The sequence below is a fragment of the Armigeres subalbatus genome, chromosome 2, assembly GCF_024139115.2.
Source record: "Armigeres subalbatus isolate Guangzhou_Male chromosome 2, GZ_Asu_2, whole genome shotgun sequence".
In the NCBI taxonomy this organism is placed as follows: Eukaryota; Metazoa; Arthropoda; class Insecta; order Diptera; family Culicidae; genus Armigeres; species Armigeres subalbatus.
Genome location: NC_085140.1, coordinates 8,677,335 through 8,698,749, shown reverse-complemented (window position 1 = coordinate 8,698,749; position 21,415 = coordinate 8,677,335). Strand labels below are relative to the sequence as shown.

The 21,415-nt window shown below is 37.4% G+C and overlaps 2 protein-coding genes across 3 annotated transcripts in view; one reads left to right on the top strand and one right to left on the bottom strand.

The window, feature by feature from the left end:
* Positions 1-21,415, bottom strand: part of LOC134217653 (uncharacterized) — a 91,410-nt gene that overhangs the window by 1,905 nt on the left and 68,090 nt on the right. The window lies entirely within an intron of this gene.
* Positions 1-21,415, top strand: part of LOC134217654 (carbohydrate sulfotransferase 11) — a 91,502-nt gene that overhangs the window by 11,608 nt on the left and 58,479 nt on the right. The window contains exon 1 of one of the 2 annotated variants that reach the window (XM_062696463.1): positions 101-590. The exons of the other annotated variant lie outside the window; for it this stretch is intronic. The gene's annotated coding sequence lies outside the window, so the exon portion shown is untranslated. Of the gene's footprint in view, positions 1-100; positions 591-21,415 lie in introns of those variants that run through there. 2 annotated transcript variants of the gene reach the window in all.

The window sequence follows — 21,415 nt, the reverse complement described above, 5'->3', positions numbered from 1 at the left end:
ACTCACTCTCACAACGAGCGCGAGAAAGCTTCAAACCGACCTGTTTCGCCGTTACTAAACATTATACAAGCACTGCTGGCTTGAGCTGAAGCTCAGTTCAGCGGAGAACTTCGTGCGGGTCGCTTCGATTTCCCACACAAGCGGAACGGATACACGCTTTCAAGGCAGGAAAATTCCCCCACAAGGAAAAGCCAGGAAGCACTCGCGCGCGCCTGCCTCATACATTCCACTAGTCCAAGATTCCTCTTAGATCCTTTCGAATTAAAACTGTATCGTGTGTATTGCGGATTCTTTCGGTTTTTAATTAGAGAAAAAAGAAGTTCTGTGACTTGTTATAACCGGATGCGAACAGAAAATTAAGCCAAAGTGCTGATGCAAATACAAATGCCGTAGAAAATCGTCCCAAAAACGACACTTCTGTTGTGATGTTCTATTTTTAATGGGAAATTTTCGAGACATGCTTTCAAAGTGATTCTTTTCGGTGCTCGACGAAGCGTGAGCAGCAAATGTGATTTAGCGTCCCCTCAGAATCGCCGCTCGAGAGGAAACCCCGTCAGCATTCCTTCATCGTGGGAACTTTTATGTGACAGGTGAACGAAAAAAAAAATCAATCAATGACCGACTAAACAGAGTGAATGAAAAACCTACAATAAAACATAAACTCAAAGTAGCGCAACGAGGAGAGCACCCGAGACGTTGATGGGGGTGGTTTTGTGTGTTTGGGAACAGAAATTAAAACCGATCAAACGGAAGGAAGCGTTTGGTGCTTCGGGGTGTGGGTTGGGCGGTTGGGTGGTGGGAGAAAAGGGTTAAATTTGAAGAAGAATGGTTGGGAATTATCAGAAGGGACCCAACGTTAATGTGCAATAAAGCTTTATTGTTGAAAACTAAACATATCTTATGTGGAGCGACAAATGAGCATTGCACCATCTGGTTCTTCAGTTTTAGGATACTGTGGGCTGTGGAGTTTTCTTTAGACATGAAGCTTTGTAGAGTAATGTTAATTGTACTTTTGTTAATTGAATTCCGTTTTTCACAACAAATGAACGTGTCAAATAAAATCCAACAACCCGAACCCATATGCCTTCTGCAAGGCACATTCTATGAAATGCAAAGTTTATTCTCAAAGTGAGAAGCCGAAATTCAGCTTTGCAGAGCAGAGAAACCAAATGTTTATGAAAGTACGTACTTTAGTGAATTAAATCCCGTTTATCAAAAAATCGGAATGTGTATCTGAATTCAGCGTAAAATATCTATTGAGTACATTGAAAATGGTTGAAGGGAGCGAAAAAAAAGGTGAATTTTGTTGAATTAGTAGAAAAAAATCCGTTCAACCTATAAAGTTCTATTTATTAAAGAGGCTGTTGGTGGTCAACAATTTACACACAGCAGAAATAATATAAATAAACAGAATATCTTTTTTTTATGTTGTCTGCTTATGAGACGAGTTAATATGAGACATTGAAGACAAACATTTCTTTAAGGTGAAAATGCGTATCTATTAAGTTACTAGTTATCCCGACAAACGGGGTATGGCAAGTTTTTTATTGTGGCAATGTAGGCAGTACGTCTGGAAGTTAGTATTTCTGTATAATTATTATCTGTTTGTAAAATAATTGTCTGAAAAGAATGTGACGAAATTAGATGATTTGTTTTTGTAATTTTTAGATTTAAAATACTCATTAGCATTAGCATTAGCATTTAGCAGTTCGCACAAATTCGTAGGTGGTACAAGCCAAGACTATTGTATGAGAGTAGCATCACTTTCATCCGTTACCACAGATATTGATTTGGGACTAATCACTAACTCTTAGATAGAAGCAATGTACTCTCCAATAGTCGAGATCTGTCCTGGCCACGTCCTTGCGAATGCTGAGCAAGGAAGGACGGTTTGTTGGACACACTTAAGAAAGATGCAGAGAACTCTACGACCTCTCAAAGGTGTCACGGGAGGTTTAGGGATTGTGTGGAAGGTTATAACAGTAGGAATAGTTTTGGTATAACGTGAAACACAAAAAGAACTAAGATAGAAATACAAAGTAGGAAAGGGACGAGCCTGGAATTGAACCCACGACCTCCTGCTTATAAGGCAGAAGCGGTAGCCACTAGACCACCGAGCTCGTATATTTTTAGATTTAAAATACTCATTAAGACTAATTGATGTCAGATAAATTAAACAAATAAACAAATACTTTGATTATTGACAATGTGTTGAACTTATTACTGCAACATATTGCATTCCTGTTGAATTTTTACTCCGTTCATCAAAATGTTAGTAGGGGAAAAGCTGGTAAAATGAACAGGGGTGGTAAAATGAACAGTTGGCTATATTGAGATTAAAACACTAATTAGGCGTATGTTAACCATGCACAAGTTTTCTTCGAAATAACATAAGGTGCCTGAGCAAATATTTTGGTTTTTAGACAGAGCGAATTGCTATTATTATCTAAAATATCAAACGAAGCCGTAAAAATTGGGTCTGATGTAATTTTCAAACATTTTTCCGTAAGCTTCAATTCTTAATAAATTCATCATAAAATTGGTTCAAACTACCGCGGCAGATAGGACAACCTTCACAAAGATGTTGCAGGGGTGAATAGTAAAATTTTTGGTTTGCATCGTTATAGGAAGAGCTATTTATCACATGGCATGTTTGCAGGTAAAATAAACACTTGTATCAAACTTATACAAATTTATGATAAAAGTTGTGCAATTGTGAAGCGGAAGTTCAAGCAACAAACCATATCAAATAATCAAGATAAAACTTTGAATATCTCAATTTAATTTCAAAATAACTGAGATTCCAAACCTTTTTTTCTTCTTGTTATTATTTTGATAATTAAGAGCTTTTCAAAAGTTATACCAGATTTTTCAAAAGGCTCTCGTAATCTTAATTGGTTATATTTACGGTGCTGGAGTTGAAAACATGAAAATTAAATGTTACAAAAGAGTTTTATAATCGATGTTCATTTTGCAATAAGAATATGAGTTAAATTGTTGGTCTAAGTGGTAAAACTAGCAAGTTATTCTCGTTTTATGATTAAATTCAACGCAAGTTCTTAACGTGTTCATTTTACCACCTTTTCCCCTATTTTCACATTTTCCCTGCTTTTTCTACACAGAAAAGCCGCCACATTGAAGACGAATCAAACCGTGCATAAATTACGCTTATCTGTCCATCCGTTCATGAGTTATATTGCCTTAAAGATAATGTAAACTCATTTTTATATATAGAAGAAGAGAAGAAAAAAGACATAATCAGGTTTTGGAATTAAATGGATTTATTTGAAATTTATAAAATATTTTCAATAAACCCTCAATTTTTTAAATATTACTAATTTGTATCTTGTTGATGTTAATGTGATCGTGTGAGTTAGACCTTCCGGGACTCGCATGAGACAGAGAATCGTATGCTGATTCATGATGTGTATAACAACCTTTCCCCAGAGATGATATTGTGCTTATTAACACTGCAAGTACCAATCCCTACAAAAAGCGTGGAACGGCAACTTCGCCCCGATATATCTCAGTTGTTTTTAGTCCAATTGTCATGATTTTTTTCCAGTTACATATGTAGGGTATGAGGACTCCGTTCGCGACAACAGATTGTAAATCCATGCACCGATAAAAAAACAGCCGGAATATTCTGTTCCTTGTTTTTTTTTTGAACACTTACAAGTCGCTATATGTTCCTTGGGAAAAATCGAATTTTTCAAAAATCGAGGATGATCAAAATTCACCAGCCATCCATTTTTTAAATTATCAAGTGATAAAAACTCACCAGCGATTAAGAATGGTTGAGAAATCGTATCTTGGTTTGAAGCATTTGCCGTTACATTTTGAAATCTTTTTCGTTACTACCATGAAACCATAACGCCAAATAGAAGATATAACAGGACTGTTGACAATTAGCTGATATTAGTAAAGATTTGTTTGAAATTGAATGTTTGAATGGAAATTCTGTGATTATTATCGTTTGAGTACAAAATTTGACAACTCGCCTACTGTTTTCACGTGTAAAGTTTTCACAAGAAAATTGCAATCAATATTGTCTGATAACGATTCAGCACTGCTTGCAAGTCTTGTCGTGTATGAAAGTCGTTCGAATTGAAACCATCCAACATTTTATGCCAAATAATAATTAATATTATGTTTAATCATTATGTGTTTCCAAAAATCCAGTTTGTAAAAAATGAGCAAGACCGAGAAAAATGGATTAGGAATTGAATGTTTTGTGCAGCTGATAAGATTATGGTCACTGGGGAAACTAAGTTGAATCGCGAGCGATGGCCAGGCTGAAATCTGCAATCCGAGCTTATAAATAATGACAAGTAATGACGACACATATATTAAATTTTAGAACTTAGGAATTTAGAATTCAGGGTTTATTGTGATCAGGGATTTATATTGTTTTATAAAATCGATAAACGAAAGTAATTTGAATATCAACAGATTGAAAGCCGTTCGCAAGTGCGGACAAGTATGAAGCGACAGAATGTGAAAGGGAGGCATGGAGACCATGCATTGAATAGCACACAATCGAAGCCTGAATCTTCTTGCCTAACGTCGTGGTGGGGCGGCTTGATCAGTGATATGGAAACCACCATGCCAAGACAAACCTTCCATAGCCGGTAAGCAAATCAATTGTCACAATCACGAATTTAGGAAATTTAGGAATTTAGGAAAACAGGAATTTTAGAATTTGGGAGTTCAGAAATTAAAAAATTCAGGAATTTAGAAACACAGGAACTTAGGAACGTGGTAATTTAGAAATTGGAGAATCCCTGCATTTAGAAATTTAAGAAATTAGGAACTTAGGAATTTAGGAATTCTAGAATTTAAGAACTTGGGAATTTCCGATTTTAGAAATTCAGTAATTTATGAAATCAGGGATTCAGGAATATGAGAATTTAGGAATTAGGGAATTTAAGAATTAATGAGGTTAGAAATTCACGAACATAGGAATTCGGGAATTTATATATTTAAGAATTTATAAATTTGGAAGTTTATAAATTTAGGAATTTATAAATTTGGGAATTTAGTAATAATGAATAGAGTTCCCAAAAGTCTTAATGAAGCCTTCCAGAATCACATCGTGTAGTTCCTCCAGGAAATCCACAGGAATTACTTCTGCTGTTTTTCCATGAATTCCTCCTGGAGTACAACAACGAATTAATTTTGGATTTCATCAAGGAACTAAACCATGAGATTTTAGAGAGTTTCTCCAGAAATTCCTTCTTCCTTGAAGTTATTCCACAAATGTGTCAAGAAATTCCTCCAAGAATTCCTTCTCAAATTCCATCAGAAATTCCTCCTGGAGTTCCTATAATAACTCCACCCAGATATTTTTGAGATTTGCCTTCAGAAAATCTTCCTGGAACTCCTCCAATTCCATCAGAAATTTCTCCTCGAGACCCTTCAGGAATAACTCCTGAAGCTCTTCAAGGAATCCATACCGAAGTTCCACAAGCAAATCCTTTTTTCCTGTAGTTGTTTCACTTACTTTACAAATTTATCTAAAGATCCTCCACTAGTTTCCGTGTTTTTACGTTTTTTTCCGTGTTTCTACAGGAATTCCTGAGTTAGAGGTGTGCGTTGGCCTAGAAAACGTAGGCGGCGGAGTTTGTCATGATTTTGCTTGGCGGTGACATTTTCTCCGCAAATTCTTCGAAATTTCCTCAGCAAACTCTTCAGAGATCCTTTGGCAGAAGCTTCCGCAAGAAATTCTTTGGATTCCCGACCAGAATAAAATAACCGATTAGTAACAGGTCGTGGTGATTAGTTATTTACCTTTTTTAACAGATTCTATTACAAGTTATGTCCAAATAGTAGTTAAAATAACAGAAAATTATATCTGTTTTTAATTTGATACAGTATTTACTGGAAACGACTGGCAGTTATTAAATTGTTATTTATATCCAAAGTTGTTATAAGTATGATATAATTTTGTTTATCGTCCTGGTCAGGTTTCACTTGAGAAATTTCTCGGACTTTTTGTTCAATTCTTCGGAATTTCTCCCATCTCACATACAACCGAGGTTTTCTGAAGTTCTCACGGCAATGTTTTCGGAATGATTTTTTTTTTGTAATTTCCACCAGAAGTTTTTCGGATTTTTACGGGAAATTCCAATTTTAAAAATTCGCGTTTGCTTGCCACTCTTAAAAGAATTAACCGATGTGATCAACGGCGTGAGTTATTTCAAGAATTCCTGGATTGACTCTCGGAGTAACTGGATTTCCTAGGGGAGTTTAGAATGAATTCCTAGAGGAATTCAGAATGAACTTCTAAGGGAATTAAAATGAATTCAGAATGAATTCCAGATTGAATTTAGAATGAATTCAAGGTTTAATTCAGAATTTTGAATTTTGCCTTTATTTTTATGTTTCAAAAGTTTTTAGCAGTGTTGGATTGTATCGATGAAATTAATAAAACAATTTTTTTTAATTTTTTGGACGATTTTTCAAAAAACCTTCTTAAGGTCATTCCTCACGGAATCAAAATTAAAAAGTACTCGCGTTTTCTAGAGCACACCACTCGATACGGAATGCATGCTGCGACGCAGAAAAGCTGAAATAATAAAAATGACAGTTGGGCGTTGCTTCCGTATCGAATAGTGTGCCCTTGGAACGCGAGTACTTTTGAATTTGGATTCCGTGAGGAGTGTCCTTAAAGAAATAATTCAATATGCCTCAAAACGGAAAAAAATCTTCCATACTTCAATATTAATGCGAAACTATATGAAACGATTTATTCAAAGCATTCAACAGCGATGATTTTATATTATATCGGTTGAGACAAGTCTGCTCTGAATATTTGTAAAAATTGGAGTACAATTCGTTGCGCTCATTATTTCCTTGGTAGAAAGATGCTGTCAAAATGTAAATATTCTCTATAATTGTAAGACGTAGAGTCGGGCAAAAACAAAATTCATAACCAGTTTCAGAGAAGAAACATTGAAATTGCTTCATCGAACGCGATTCAGAAACTTATAACAAGTTCTTAAATTATTTCTTGAAGAAAATCCATCAACATATCTATCAACAACTTGGATTTCATAGCGAAAAGATGTAGTAGGATGGTGCGAAAAAAATATTTAAATTAACAAAATCACTCGAATTGTGAAATTTCAATTGATGTATTCGGATACAGGAGAAGCACAGACACGACTCTCCAGATACAGTAGACTGGATTCCGCGCCGGAAGATCAACACGAACAACCTCTCCAACTTAACGGTAGCTGATGGGCCAGCAGTGGAGAACGTCAAGCATTTTTAATCAAAGCACCAAATTCGAAAATTTGAATTCAACTAGAATTTTTCGTTGTTCTACGTCAGTGAGACGTGATGTGTATCAGCAGAGATCATGCAGAACCTGCAAATATTTATCAAATGTGTGCGAACCGAGCAAGCTGGTTGGTCGCCTAGTCACGCGTGCTGTGTGTATGTCCGTCCTCGTTGATTGCCCGATTTAAAGAGATACCGACTCATAGCCCGCTATTTACTGATTAATGATGGCCAAAGATCCGTTTTACGGAAGATAGTTTCATACCTGCATCAATACACACTGGATGCGTAATAATATGCAACGTTTCTCAACCTCATAAATAGAGGCCTTTGTTTTAAAATTTCCATCAGATGGCTTCACAACATGATTCAGTAGTCAGTAGAACACAGAGAAAAAGAAATGATAGAATCAACCGGATTCTGCTTCAAATCAATAATTTTTGTGCATTCCGTGCCGATAGTTCGAACGAGCCAGACGTGTGTGCTGTGTCTCATCGCGGATTGTGTTCGGTAGTGAAAAGGCTATTGTGTTGTGCTCCTACCTACGGATCCAAGGCGATCACTGTCGGCGAGTGAAGTAGCTGCTTCTGGCGACGCCAGTGAAGCAGGCTATTGTTACTGCTGCTACCTACAGCAGCAGGGGCAGATAAGTGGCAAAACTTTTTATTGTTCTCCCTTCTGTTTGATACAGAGTGGGACTGCTTAGAATTAATCAAATTAGTTTTTTAAAAGTTTTTTTTCTAATTTGCTATTAGTTTTAAGTTAGTATAAGCAAAATTATCCTTCCACCTTGCGGGGTGAGAATGGAGGCGGAGACTGGAGAAGGCAGTGTGCCTGCTAAAGATGGAGGGCGCACTCGATTGTACCATGCGGCTTCGCCTGGGCCTTGGGTTGTTTACTTTCGGCAGAAAGTAAAAAGCCTAGATTTTCTCGGCATTAAACGAGATTTGACGCGTCGTTTTCCGAAGCTTGATTTTAGCCAGATCAACAGGAACAAACTACGCATCACCGCACCTACATACCAGGTGGCGAATGAAATTGCTGGCGACAGGGCGTACAATGTTGAATATATGGTTTATGTCCCCTCGCGGGAGGTCGAAATTGAAGGTGTGATCAACGCAGCGAGCCTGACTTGCAAGGATGTACTTGCGGGAAAAGGCCGCCTAAAGAATGCAATGGAGTCTACCGTGGATATTCTGGACTGCAAGGAATTGCATTCAGCAGCCACGGTAGATGGAAAGAAGGTATATTCCAAGTCAGGTTCGCTTCGGGTGACGTTCGCCGGTTCGATGCTCCCAAAATATGTTGATATTGAAAACATGCTATTTCCGGTGCGTCTTTTTGTGCCAAGGGTATTTAATTGTACCAACTGCAAACAACTTGGTCACACTGCCGAGTTTTGTGACAACAAACTACGTTGTGGCAAATGCTCAGAAAGACATCAGGAGGAGTTCTGCCAGCAACAAGCAACAAAATGTGCTTATTGTGGTTTGAACCCTCCCCATGGTTTGCAAGAATGCCCGGTGTACAAAAGCGCACCCAAAAAGTGAAGCGCTCGTTGGTACAGCGCTCCAAGCAGTCGTATGCGGAAATGGTTAAGTCGCAAGACACATCCGCCACAGCCACTGCATCGACTGCTATTTCAGCCACCGTTCGTGAAAGTGATTATTATGATTCCATATCCATTGATGAATTGGACTCTGACGCAGCCGATATGGATGATCCTGCGGAGGTACACGTGCCCGAAAAGAGGAAGCAACCGTCTTCCCCGGGATCGCGCCGCAAGAGAAAAAAATCATCCATAAAAGCTTGGCAAAATCTGAAGGTAATGGGGGTTTATTAAAAATCCCGAAGCAACCTGTCCCTACTGCTTCTTTTGATCCAAGTTGCAGTAAGGCATTCCCGCCATTGCCAAAATCCGATGTGTCGAAGAAACATCCGGCTAGGAGAATCTACGAGAGAAAAAAAGTAATTCGCACTTCTAGTAAAAAGTATTCCGTCCAAGCGAGGATTGATCTCCTTTAAGGACCTTGTGGACCGTTTTTGAATTTATTCAATATTCCGAATTCATTGAGGCCTATCATTGACCTTTTATACCAACAGTGGAAAGTTATCTGAAGCAATTGACTGTTTCATGGCCCCTTCTTGCAGGAATTGTATCTTTCGATGGATAATACGGCCAATACCCAAGATACAATCACTGTGCTGCAGTGGAACTGTCATAGTCTGAAAATAAATTAGACGTGTTCAAGTTTTTGATTCGCAATTCCGATTGCGATGTATTTGCACTCTGTGAAACATGGCTTTCTTCTGAAGATGAAATCAACTTCCACGATTTTAATATTATTCGCCAAGATCGGAATGATCATTATGGTGGCGTTCTTTTGGGGATCAAAAAATGCTACTCCTTCTACAGAATTCCCATTCCGACTGTTCCCGGCTTAGAAATCGTCGCATGCCAAGTAAATGTGAAGAATAAAGATCTTTGCATAGCTTCAGTGTACATTCCTCCAAATGCCTCTATTAATCGTCGACATTTTTGGAGCGCAGTCTCCCTCCTATCATCTCCAGTATTGATATTGGGTGATATGAACGCACATGGTATTGGATGGGGCGAAACGTATGACGATTATAGAGCGCCTATTTTCTATGATTTGTGTGACGATTTCAATTTGAATATTTTGAACACTGGTGAAGTAACCCGAATAGGACCAAATGGTCAACAAAGCCGTATTGATCTGTCTTTATGTTCAAATTCACTATCATTAGATTGCACGTGGAAGGTAATTCAAGATCCCCATGGTAGTGACCATATGCCGATAGTCACCACAATTAAGAGTGGCTATCAACAATCTGAGCCAGTTAATGTTCCTTCGATCTCACGAAGAACATTGACTGGCAAAATTCATCGGCGGTAAAATTGGTATTGAATCAACTGATACTCTTCCACCTTTGGATGAATATCGATTCCTTACTGAGTTGATTCAAAAAAGCGCACTAGAAGCTCAGAAACGACGCGTTCCAAGTACATCTGTCATAAGAAGACCAGCCACTCCTGGATGGGATGATGAATGTACTAAGTTGTATTCTGAGAAATCTGATGCCTTCAAGGCCTTCCGTAAACACGGAAGGTCAGAGCTTTTTGAAGAGTATTTGAGGCTCGAAAGAAAACTCAAAAATCTTCTCAAGGCAAAAAAACGTAGCTACTGGCGACGATTTGTCGAGGGACTATCACGAGAAACCTCAATGACAACACTTTGGAAAACGGCTCGCAACATGCGGAACCGCATTTCCACCAATGAGAGTGAAGAATACTCCAATCGATGGATATTCAACTTCGCAAGGTCTGCCCAGATTCCGTACCAGCAGAACCGCTATTTCGAGAATCAGTCACTGATCCCGGTTCTTTGGGTAGACCATTCACAATGCTGGAACTTTCTATGTCTCTTCTTTCATCGAATAACTCTGCTCCGGGATGCGATAACATCAAATTCAATCTTCTTAAAACCTCCCAGATATCGCAAAAGACGATTACTTGACCTGTACAACTGTTTCATGGAGTACAACATTGTGCCACCTGAATGGCGACAGGTCAAAGTAATAGCTATTCAAAAGCCTGGGAAACCAGCGTCTAATCACAATTCATACCGACCGATTGCCATGCTATCATGCATGAGAAAGTTATTAGAGAAAATGATCCTTTCAAGAGTCGACCATTGGGTCGAAGAAAATGCATTGCTTTCAAATACTCAGTTTGGTTTTCGAAAAGGTAAAGGAACAAACGATTGTCTAGCGTTGCTCTCTTCAGATATTCAGCTGGCCTTTGCGCACAAGGAGCAATTGGCTTCAGTATTCTTGGATATTAAGGGCGCTTTTGATTCAGTTTCCATAGAAGTACTGTCAGACAATCTGCACAGTAGTGGATTACCCGTTATTTTGAACAATTTCTTGTATAATTTGTTGGCAGAAAAACAAATGAACTTCACACTCGGCACTCTGACAACTTCCAGAAATAGCTACATGGGCCTTCCCCAAGGATCATGTTTAAGTCCCTTGCTTTATAATTTCTATGTTAAAGATATTGACAATTGTTTGGAAGGACAATGCACGCTCAGACAACTTGCAGATGATGCCGTGGTCTCTCTAAGAGGTCCGTGTGCAGCTGTCTTGCAAGGACCATTGCAAAGTACCCTGGATAATCTGACTGTTTGGGCCAGACATCTAGGGATCGAGTTTTCACCGCAAAAAACTCAGTTGGTTGTGTTTACTAGGAAGCGGTACCCAGCTCAACTGAAACTAAAACTGTTGAATGATGACATCAACCAATCTTTATCTTCTAAATACCTTGGGGTCGTGTTTGATTCTAAATGTACTTGGAAACTCCATTTTGAGTATTTGATACAAAATGCCGGAAAAGGATCCATTTTCTTCGTTCTATCTCCGGAACCTGGTGGGTGCTCACCCGGAAGACCTCATCAAACTCTATAGAACGACTATTCTCTCTGTTTTAGAGTATGGCTCTTTCTGCTTCCTCTCAGCAGCTGATTGCCACCTGATCAAATTGGAACGAATTCAGTATCGTTGTTTGCGTATTGCCCTTGGCTGCATGCATTCAACGCATAACATGAGCCTGGAGGTGCTTGCTGGAGTCACTCCTTTAAAGCACCGTTACTGGGAGCTCTCACTTAGAATACTCGTCAAATGTGGAACAAGTAACACACTTGTTCTAGATAACTTCGATAATATGCTTGAACTAACTTGTCGTTCAAGATTCCTTAGAGTCTATCTCAACTACATTTCTTCAGATCTTTGTCTTCCGTGTTATAATCCACCTCGAGTTCACTTCACCAACGACAGTTCCTCAATTGAATACGATCTGTCCATGAAACATGCTATTCAAGGAATACCAGATCATCTTCGAAATATTTCTATTCCTCCTTTTTTCAGAAAAATATGAACACATCAATTGCAACAACAGATATTTCACTGATGGTTCTCGCATTAACGGATCCACTGGCTTCGGTGTTTTCAATGTAACTTCAACCACCTTCCGAAAACTTCAGGAACCGTGTTCGGTTTATGTTGCTGAGCTGGCAGCAATTAACTTCGCTTTGGGGATAATTTCCAATCAGCCCGTAGACCATTATTTCATCTTCTCGGATAGTCTTAGTTCTATCGAGGCACTCCGGTCGATGAAACCTGTTAAGCACGCATCTTACTTTCTTACAAACATAAGAGAGCAGATGCGTGTTTTGGTCGAAAGATCATTCAAGATTACCTTTGTTTGGGTCCCATCTCACTGCTCAATCTACGGCAATGAGAAGGCAGACTCGCTGGCAAAGGTGGGCGCACAGGAAGGTGAGGTTTATGATAGACAATACTCGAGCAATGAGTTTTTTCCCATTAGTCCGTCAGAGTACTCTTCAAAGTTGGCAAAGAAATTGGACACACAACGAACTTGGACGGTGGCTATTTTCCATAGTTCCAAAAGTTTCTGGGCGAGCGTGGTTCAGAGGTGAGGACTTAAGTCGAGGCTTCATTCGCACGATGTCGAGGCTTATGTCCAATCACTATTCACTAAACGCACATCTGTACAGAATAAACCTTGTCGATAGCAACTTATGTAGGTGCGGAGCCGATTATGATGACATCGATCACGTAGTTTGGTCCTGCTCGGAAAATGACGCCTCCAGAGAGCAATTATTGGATACCCTTGTGGCCCGAGGTAAACAACCCTTCAGGGAAGTTCGCGGTGTTTTGGGAGATCGTGATGTTGTCTATATGCAGGCCATTTATAGTTTTCTTTGTGCTTCTGACATAAAAATCTAACATTTTGTTTTTTTTCTTTCTTTAAAGTTTTTTTTTGTTCTGTCTCTGCCTTTTTGTTCCATAGAGCTCCATAGCTCTTGCCATCCGGAAGATGCTCCCAGTCGAACCATTCCTCGAGCACGACGACACGCCACATCGTCACTGACGCCAAATGCCCGGATGAGAAGCTGAAATTTCCTGATCCCAAATCCTAAGCCCCGTCCATCCTTAAACATTGTAAACTAACCTCGAGTCACCACGAGTACGCTGGCTTCTACCCCCCTCTTACTAACCGTATAATAGAATGATATTGATTGTATATATCACAAAGAACAATGGCTCCGTAAAGTGTTATACACGCCTGAGCCTACCAAATAAACGAAATTGGAAAAAAAAAATAATTTTTGTATTGATTTATGAATAACAATATTTATTTATGATAGGGGAGGTGGTTCGGTTGTGGGCACCGTTTTGAATTTTGTCCATAACTTTGATTCTAGTTGGCATTATGTCTACATTTTTATACCAATGGAAAGCTAGACGTACAACCTTACTGCTAGAGAAAAAATTGGTTTGATTTCATCGATTTTAAACATTTTGTTGTCAATTTCGCAAATTTGGAATTTTTGGACATTTCAGTTTTGTGATTCGGTTGTGGGCACCCTTGAAAATCCGGCTAATAATGAAGAATAACAAATGAAATCTACCCAGTTAAAAAAAGAGTATTTTATTAGTTTTAATTGTCATGAGACAGATTAATCCACCTAGCAGTAACGATGCCTTTCTCATGTATTGAAAAGGGTAACGAAAACAATCACTTAAGAAAGGTAAAAAACAGCACTTCAGGAAGTTGGATTAAACCTTTCCATCAATTTACATATACATATTATACACCCAGGTTTTTTTTACACGTGAGTTAACCCCACGAAAAAATTCACAAAAAATCAAAGAAAATTCAGGGGGTATTTAAAAAGTTGTGAAAGTTCAGGTTAACCGATAAATTAATGAATTCCAACCGCGTAAAAAAAACCTGGGTGTATTGCATTCATTTTATTACAACGCAGGCAAAACATTTTTTTTTTAATTTCGCATTTTTCTTCTTAATGAGGGGTCCCTATGAAAATAAATGATAATTTGTCAACAACTTCGGAAGGCAATGTCTGAAAGGTCCAATTTTAAATGGCAAATAATATGACTGAATTCCCCGTCGAATGCAACTTGTTGCGTGTAAATCGGTCAACGCTTACTTTCAAAAGGCGCATATATAATGGTTAGATTCGCCTGAAAAAAAAAACAAATAAATAATAAAACTTATTATTACAATAAATTAAGACTGAATAATTCAAAGAAAATGTATAAAAACAGCATAAAAATAAGTTGGTCCATATGTTTGTTGATAAACTCAGTGATATTGAACGATTTGTCAATAAAAAGAGGGTACCCATAACCGAACCAATAAAGATGCCCACAACCGAATTTAGCAGCGTTTCAGGAAAGTGAAGAAAAAAATTTTCGAGCTGAAATTTTGATGCCAATCGTTCATTATTGAATCACAAAGTAGACTAAATTTATCGTCTGAATACGCATTAGAACTTAAATTGAAAAATTCAATCACACCATTTTATGACACTTTGAAAAAGGTCAAACAAAATGTTCGTGTTGATTTTTATGTAGAAAAAAATATTTGTTCATAGTTCAAAGTAGAGGCATCTACAAGGGTATCTATCTAGTTTGATATTCTGCACAAAACATCGTGATTCGATAGCAAATGAATGACAGATGTCAAAATAACAGTATCTGCTTTCTGTCAAAAGATACGTGGAGGTGCCCACAACCGAACCACCTCTCCTACAATCAAGAACAATATTCATAGTGTTTCTTACTTTCGAAGTTGCTGCGATACTTCTATGATAGCAATACGATGACATCAAAAAAAAAAGGAAAAAGTGACCGAAACAGAATCGAACTAGTTTAACATGGGGAGTGAGAGTTAGTCACCTTATCTCTGCTCCATGCTTACTACATGTAAGCAAGATGATCTATGTTGATCATTTTATACAGTTTTTTCTCCATATTATAAAATGATTGTTTAAAGAACGATATAACTATTGTTTTAATATTGGGATGCTGGATTGAAACAACAATGAAGTTGTATTGAATGAAACGTTGAATGAAAACGTTGAAATAGCAACATTGGAGATTGAAACAACAATTTCCACGTTGTTTGATGCAGCAATCGAAATAGGTGTTTCAATCGTACAAGATTCTTCTGCGTGAGTATGGGTTAGAAACACATTACGAAAGAGCGGAGATGGAATCTGTAAGTTACGGCTGAATTGGAATCCGACCGAACATCACAGAGGAGGTAGACTTAGGGTCTCGTGGCGTCGAAGCATTAACAAAGAGATAAGCTAAGTCTAAAGGAATCTGACATGGACACCTGACTGAAAACCGATGCTTCGATGCAATCTACTCGATTTTGTCTTCGACAGTGTATCTAATTTACTCCGCCAGAGAATTACCCACCGAGGGATTCCCCAACCAGGCGGGAACCAAACTCCGTCTGGTAAGGTACTTCCTTCCGTTCACTGGTTCCCTTAACAATGCGCGACCACTCGATTAATTGACTGACAATCTATTCAAGGTATTACCTAGTCGGCAATGGACAAACGAAATTCTGACGATACCAACTCTTCTTGATCGTTACGCCATTTAATCTACAACTCGGATCTCTTCATCGTAATTTTTCAGGCCCAAATCAAGTATTTTCCGTCATACTCCTCAAATCTTGACCATTCGAGAACTACATGCTACAGCTCCATCGTTTTGATGTCTTCGGCAAAGTTTTAGTTAATCATCGGGGCTATGTGGAAAAAATATCCACTGCGAAAAAAATTGTTAAAAAATTGATAATATAACTTAAAAATCGAAAAATCTCGCAGTATTTATTAAGCACTTCCTCAGTTATTAACTGTGAAGTTTCTAAGCCAAGTTACTATTTTTGCATTCGTATTATCATGAAGTTAACACGATGATAATTTTATGCCCAGGGAAGTCCATAAAACATCCAACCTTATTCAATATGAACCTTCAATATGATCTTGCTTCGTAGCAGCGTATCTTACCGCACAGGACATGACATGACCATTAGAGTGATTCAAATTTTGACTTTTTCGCTCCCCTGTGCTTGAACGATTGTTTTTGCTATTTTAATAGTCCTCCCAAATTTTTAGCTGATTTGAATGTAATTTGATTGAGCACGTGCCATTTGAAGGTTATATGAAAATTACTATGAGAATTGCCACTTATGTAAAGGATAGTTTCGTGAAGCAGCCCGGAATCTATTTGAATATATTTAACGCATCGTTATCATAGAATAGATCCTAAGCTGAAAGTCAGTTGTTGTTGCGAAGCAATCTGACTTTTGTGAGCAAAATTACAAAGAAAACAAAAATGCTGATTATTGATATTGATGTTATTCTTTTACGTGTTAAATTGAATTTCCCACAATTCAGTATTTCCCTAATAACTCTTGTTGCCAGTATCAAATCGTTTAGCAACAACTACGATATTTCCCCTTGTTAAATTTCCCATATTGCTAACGTATTCATACATTTTTAGAGCTTAATGGGCAGTGATGGGGAACGGTTTTTCACAAAAGTTGCTGTTTTCATAGTAATTTTCATACAAGCTTCAAATTGCTTGTGCTCAGTCAAATTAAATCCAAATTAGCTAAAAATTTAGGACGATTATTAAAATAGCAAATGCCATCGTTTAAGCATAGGGGAGCAAAAAAGTCAAAATTTGAATCACTCTAATGACCAAACATCGGTACTGATTTTCCAAATCTCTTTATTGTAGTGATTTTTTTTTAATTAGATTTCATCATCGTTACTGAAGCGCAAACACAGTCTTGTTTTTTATGAGGTCCGAATTTGTTTTAGTACAGAGATCTAATTTCATTGCGTTTGACATTTCGGAATCTCACCTTTACATAGAGCTCAAATCAGCCAAAATTTTCAGCAGATCAACTAAATCCGTATCCGCTTTATTCTTAGTTGATGAGCTTTAGATAATTTCTGAATCTTTAGAGAATCATGTCATTAGCTTGAAAACCAGGCAAAGGTTGATTTAGCTGTGTAATCATAATTTACTTATAATCTAACCTAAAAAACAATTTCAATGGACGATCACTTCTCGATGTAATATTCTACAAAGTTAAACAAAAAATACTGTGCTTACAAATTGACCATACGACACATTTCAAAATTGAGATACTGTAATGAGTTGTAAGAAAATTAATCAAATTTGGAACCATGCATGTACAGAAGTAAAATTCAAAATTTTATAAATACCTATCGAGAATCCAACAGCTGAAATCTTGGCAATGTTTTCGGCGAATCTTGGTAAAAAAATTACATACCATAACGCCCAATGGCAAATGAGCCAATCAAATGAAAGAAAGATTTAAAAATCCAAATGTACAACTGTGCCATATAAGACCTTCCGAATAATATATAATACAATAAAAGCAAGACATCGATTTTAGAAAAAAAAAAATGTAAACTATAACTGCGGCTTAATATGCTTTACATTGTACCTAACAAAAAACAGTATCATCAACAAATAATAAATTATATTGTGTAAAATCTAAACACTCTGTTTTTTTTATTCAAGTAAAGATATATAATAAAAAAGTATTTTGTTTGCCTCAGTTCTCGGCATAAATATTGAGTAAACTTCCAAATTTATTTCGAAGCTAGTAAAAATAAGAGCACAACTATTTTCAATAACCAATAACCTCCCCTACGGAATATAAAGGATTGTTAGATAAGGTATGTAATATGCCAAGATTTTAAATAGGTTTTTTAGATTCTTATACAGAATTGTAAGAAAGTTTTGTACCCGAATTTCCGCATTCATAACCCACAGTATGTTTTATTCTCACGTACCCTCTCAAGCATATAAAAACACAAAAGGACTCTCAATTTTCTACTCTGCCGTTACCTTCACTCATGTGCTTACACTCCATGCTTGCACTCCAAAATTCACTAATATACAAAATGCATTTCTCCTGTGTCAACAGAAAGTTTTTTTGATAACTAAACCACTGATTTTGTCCTGTATTGATGGAAATTTTAAATACACTCAAAATGGAGTCAAATACTGCAGAAATAAAGTTAAATCAAGTAGTGTAATAAAATAAAAAAGCTTGCAGATAGTAAATAACCTCTACATTCGCTAATATTGTCACTGATCATAAGACTAATTAGTAACTATTCCATTGTATATTGATTTTATGTTGACGTTGAAAGGTCCCTTTCTGTGCGAAAGGTGCGAAAACAAAACTATCGTTTAGTGTGAGCGTTTCTTTCAGTACAAAGGGAGGAAAACCTCCCACCGAACGGGCCTGCATGTGAGTTAATCTCTCCGTTATTTTGTTAGTACATATTAAGATGTTTATCGTAAATGCACTCAACTACCTCGATCGCAATAATTACGAATTGACCTAGCACTACTTCATATTTCAAACAATTGTTCTAAAGCATGATATCCAAAATAGCAGATATGGTCATGGAAGTAACAATAGAAATAAAAATGTGAAAAAATAATATTTAAACGAAATGTATTTAACAGAATGTCTTTTCATGTCTAAAAAACTAGTTCGGACACAATTACTTTTTTTACCGGGATCTCAGCGATTTATTCAACTTTTACCGAGATTCGCACAGCCGAGCCCCAGGAAACAAGTTTTTCGCTGAGATATCTGTCAAAATTGCTGAAAATCAGCAAATAGTTTGCCGAAACTCAGCTAACAAACCTCATTTTTGACGGGATATCAGTTTTTATTTTGCTGGGCATACGGCTGTGAGGATTTTTCCGAGCTGCAGAAATAAAAACTGTGTGTGTAGTGTTCCACTGAAGTCAACTCAAGTCATTAGGTCTCGCACCTGAATACAAACGGGTATTTCGACCTCGACTATATGGATTTCACTGTAACGAACACCTTGCTCATATCCAACATCCATGCAAAGTAACGCGTACAAAGTATTGTATCCAACTGTTTTATCGCTTCTGCGTTGTTTATCGATGATAACCAAATAAGATGCTTGGTTGTACGTACTTGCATTACTATCTAACCGACGGTAGAGCGATAAAACATTACTAAATCGATATCAGCGTTGCCGGGTATGAATGAACCCGGTCGCGAACCGAAGTGATTAGGTCCGGCGGTGAGTGTTTAGAATGGGATTAAAAGAAGAAACAGCCAACCTGCTTTATATGTGGAGTGCAAAATAGCGATACCAAAATAACCACCATGCTGCCCCACTGACTGTGATAGAACTGCACATAGATCAGCTCGTTTCGCTATACATAGCTGGGAAAACTGTACAAAAGGTGCCACGAAGTGGAAAGCCGGGCCCTTTAGACCGATGAGATGGACGGATGAAAACCGTGAACGCGAATGTCAGTGTTTGCTCGACTCAATGTTAACAACGAGAGGACGAACTGACAGCCGTGGTGTTATTTTGGCTTGTAATGATTCCACTTCGTTTGGTTCGCGGGCAGTTTGATGGAATATTAGCTGACAGGTAAAAAATAGAACCATCGGTCCACTTGGAGGCACTTAGCCGCCAGAAGGTGAAAAAAAATTCAAAATGAAGTTGATCTTGTGCATTAATCATGAGCAACGTTGGACGAACAGCAAACTCATGGAGCAAATTTCAAGAATCATCTGTCTCTGACTAACGAATGGATCCATTTCGAATTTGTTTATTATATAAAATTGTTCGTCACGTTTCTGCCACTTCAACATTTCAAGTGATTACCTAATAAATCTCACCAAGTTGAATGAACGATTGTTATTGCTTATCGGTGATGGCAAAAAAAATAAGGAGAAAAATCAGATCTGGAATTATGGTAAATTACGCATCAATAAAAACTGTTTTTTTTTTTCAACTGAGCTAATATGTAAATTAAAATGCACCAAACCATTCAAACTGCTCACAACTCCAACTAACTTGCAGTGCTGTAGTTTTGATAAATAAGGCTAAGATCCATGTTGGAATTCGGAACAAAGCATCCAAAACTCGCTTCATATTTGGCTTGGCTTAGTTCAATCGAGTTATTGCGTATAAGGACCGACCAAAAAGCCAAAAATCTCAAACCATTTTGATCATAAGTAGGATAGAGCTTCAAATGATTGGTACCATGGACAGACAAACATACGCCATCTTAGTGAAGAGCAAGTTATTCATATTTAAACACAAATTCCTAGAACGTTGTTTCACTGTGTTTTCGTTAACGGTTTAAAAGAAAGCACACTAAACTGTTTGGAATTTGGGTTAGAAAATCATTCTCTAAAAATTTCGGCTTAATCGGATGGTGCATTTTATTTGTAGCACAGAGAAACCGACATCTCACTCAGACTGATGGAATCGTTATCGGTAGCCGATTAACCAGCTACAAAAATTAAAAAGGAAAACTATGGAAAATTAAGTTACACGTCTGTTTCTCTGTATTTGTAGTTTATATGAAGGAATCAACCAAAATATATTTTAAAATACACCTCCGTCATTGTTTTGTCCGGGAAATTGAGTACATTGGGTAAATCGGTGCAGCATATTTGCTGATTCAACTAGTGATGGTATTGTCTATTTTGTTTGGTATTCAAGATACAAATCTTTGGTCTCCGACAAGCCATTTTCATCATTACATTTGAACTTGGTAATCAACCTTAAAGTCGAATAGAACTTGCATCACATTAGAATAAAAATAACTATTCGCAAAGTTGATATAATATGTATGCTAAAATTCATTGTTTGAACAAAATTCCGAGCGTCACAGGTAAAAATGTGTAGAAATTATTTGCTTTGCTATCAATTTTAGTGAAATGGCTTTACTTGTCATACTATCCCTTATGACTCGTCATGTAACATACGAGACACTGAAGACAACCTGAAGAGCATGGAACTAAATGGGACGGATTTAAAGGTTGAAATCATTTAAAAAGACATTTTCAATTTAATATTCATTGAAGAGTTTGTAAAGGAATCCATGGAGGAAATACTAAATATTTCGCGCAAGTCGAGAAGGCATTCTTAGAATCGAACCTTTGATGAAATATTAAAACGCAACCCAATTAACCTATGGAGCTGTTAGCCGTTAATCGCAATTACAGAAACCTATTTCGCGACTTCGTTGAAAAATTAAATGAAAAAAAAAACAGATTAATCCACCTAGCGGCGATGATGCCTTTCTCGTGCGTCATGATATGTATTGAAAATGCGAGAAAGACATAGACATAGACATCCAAAGAAAA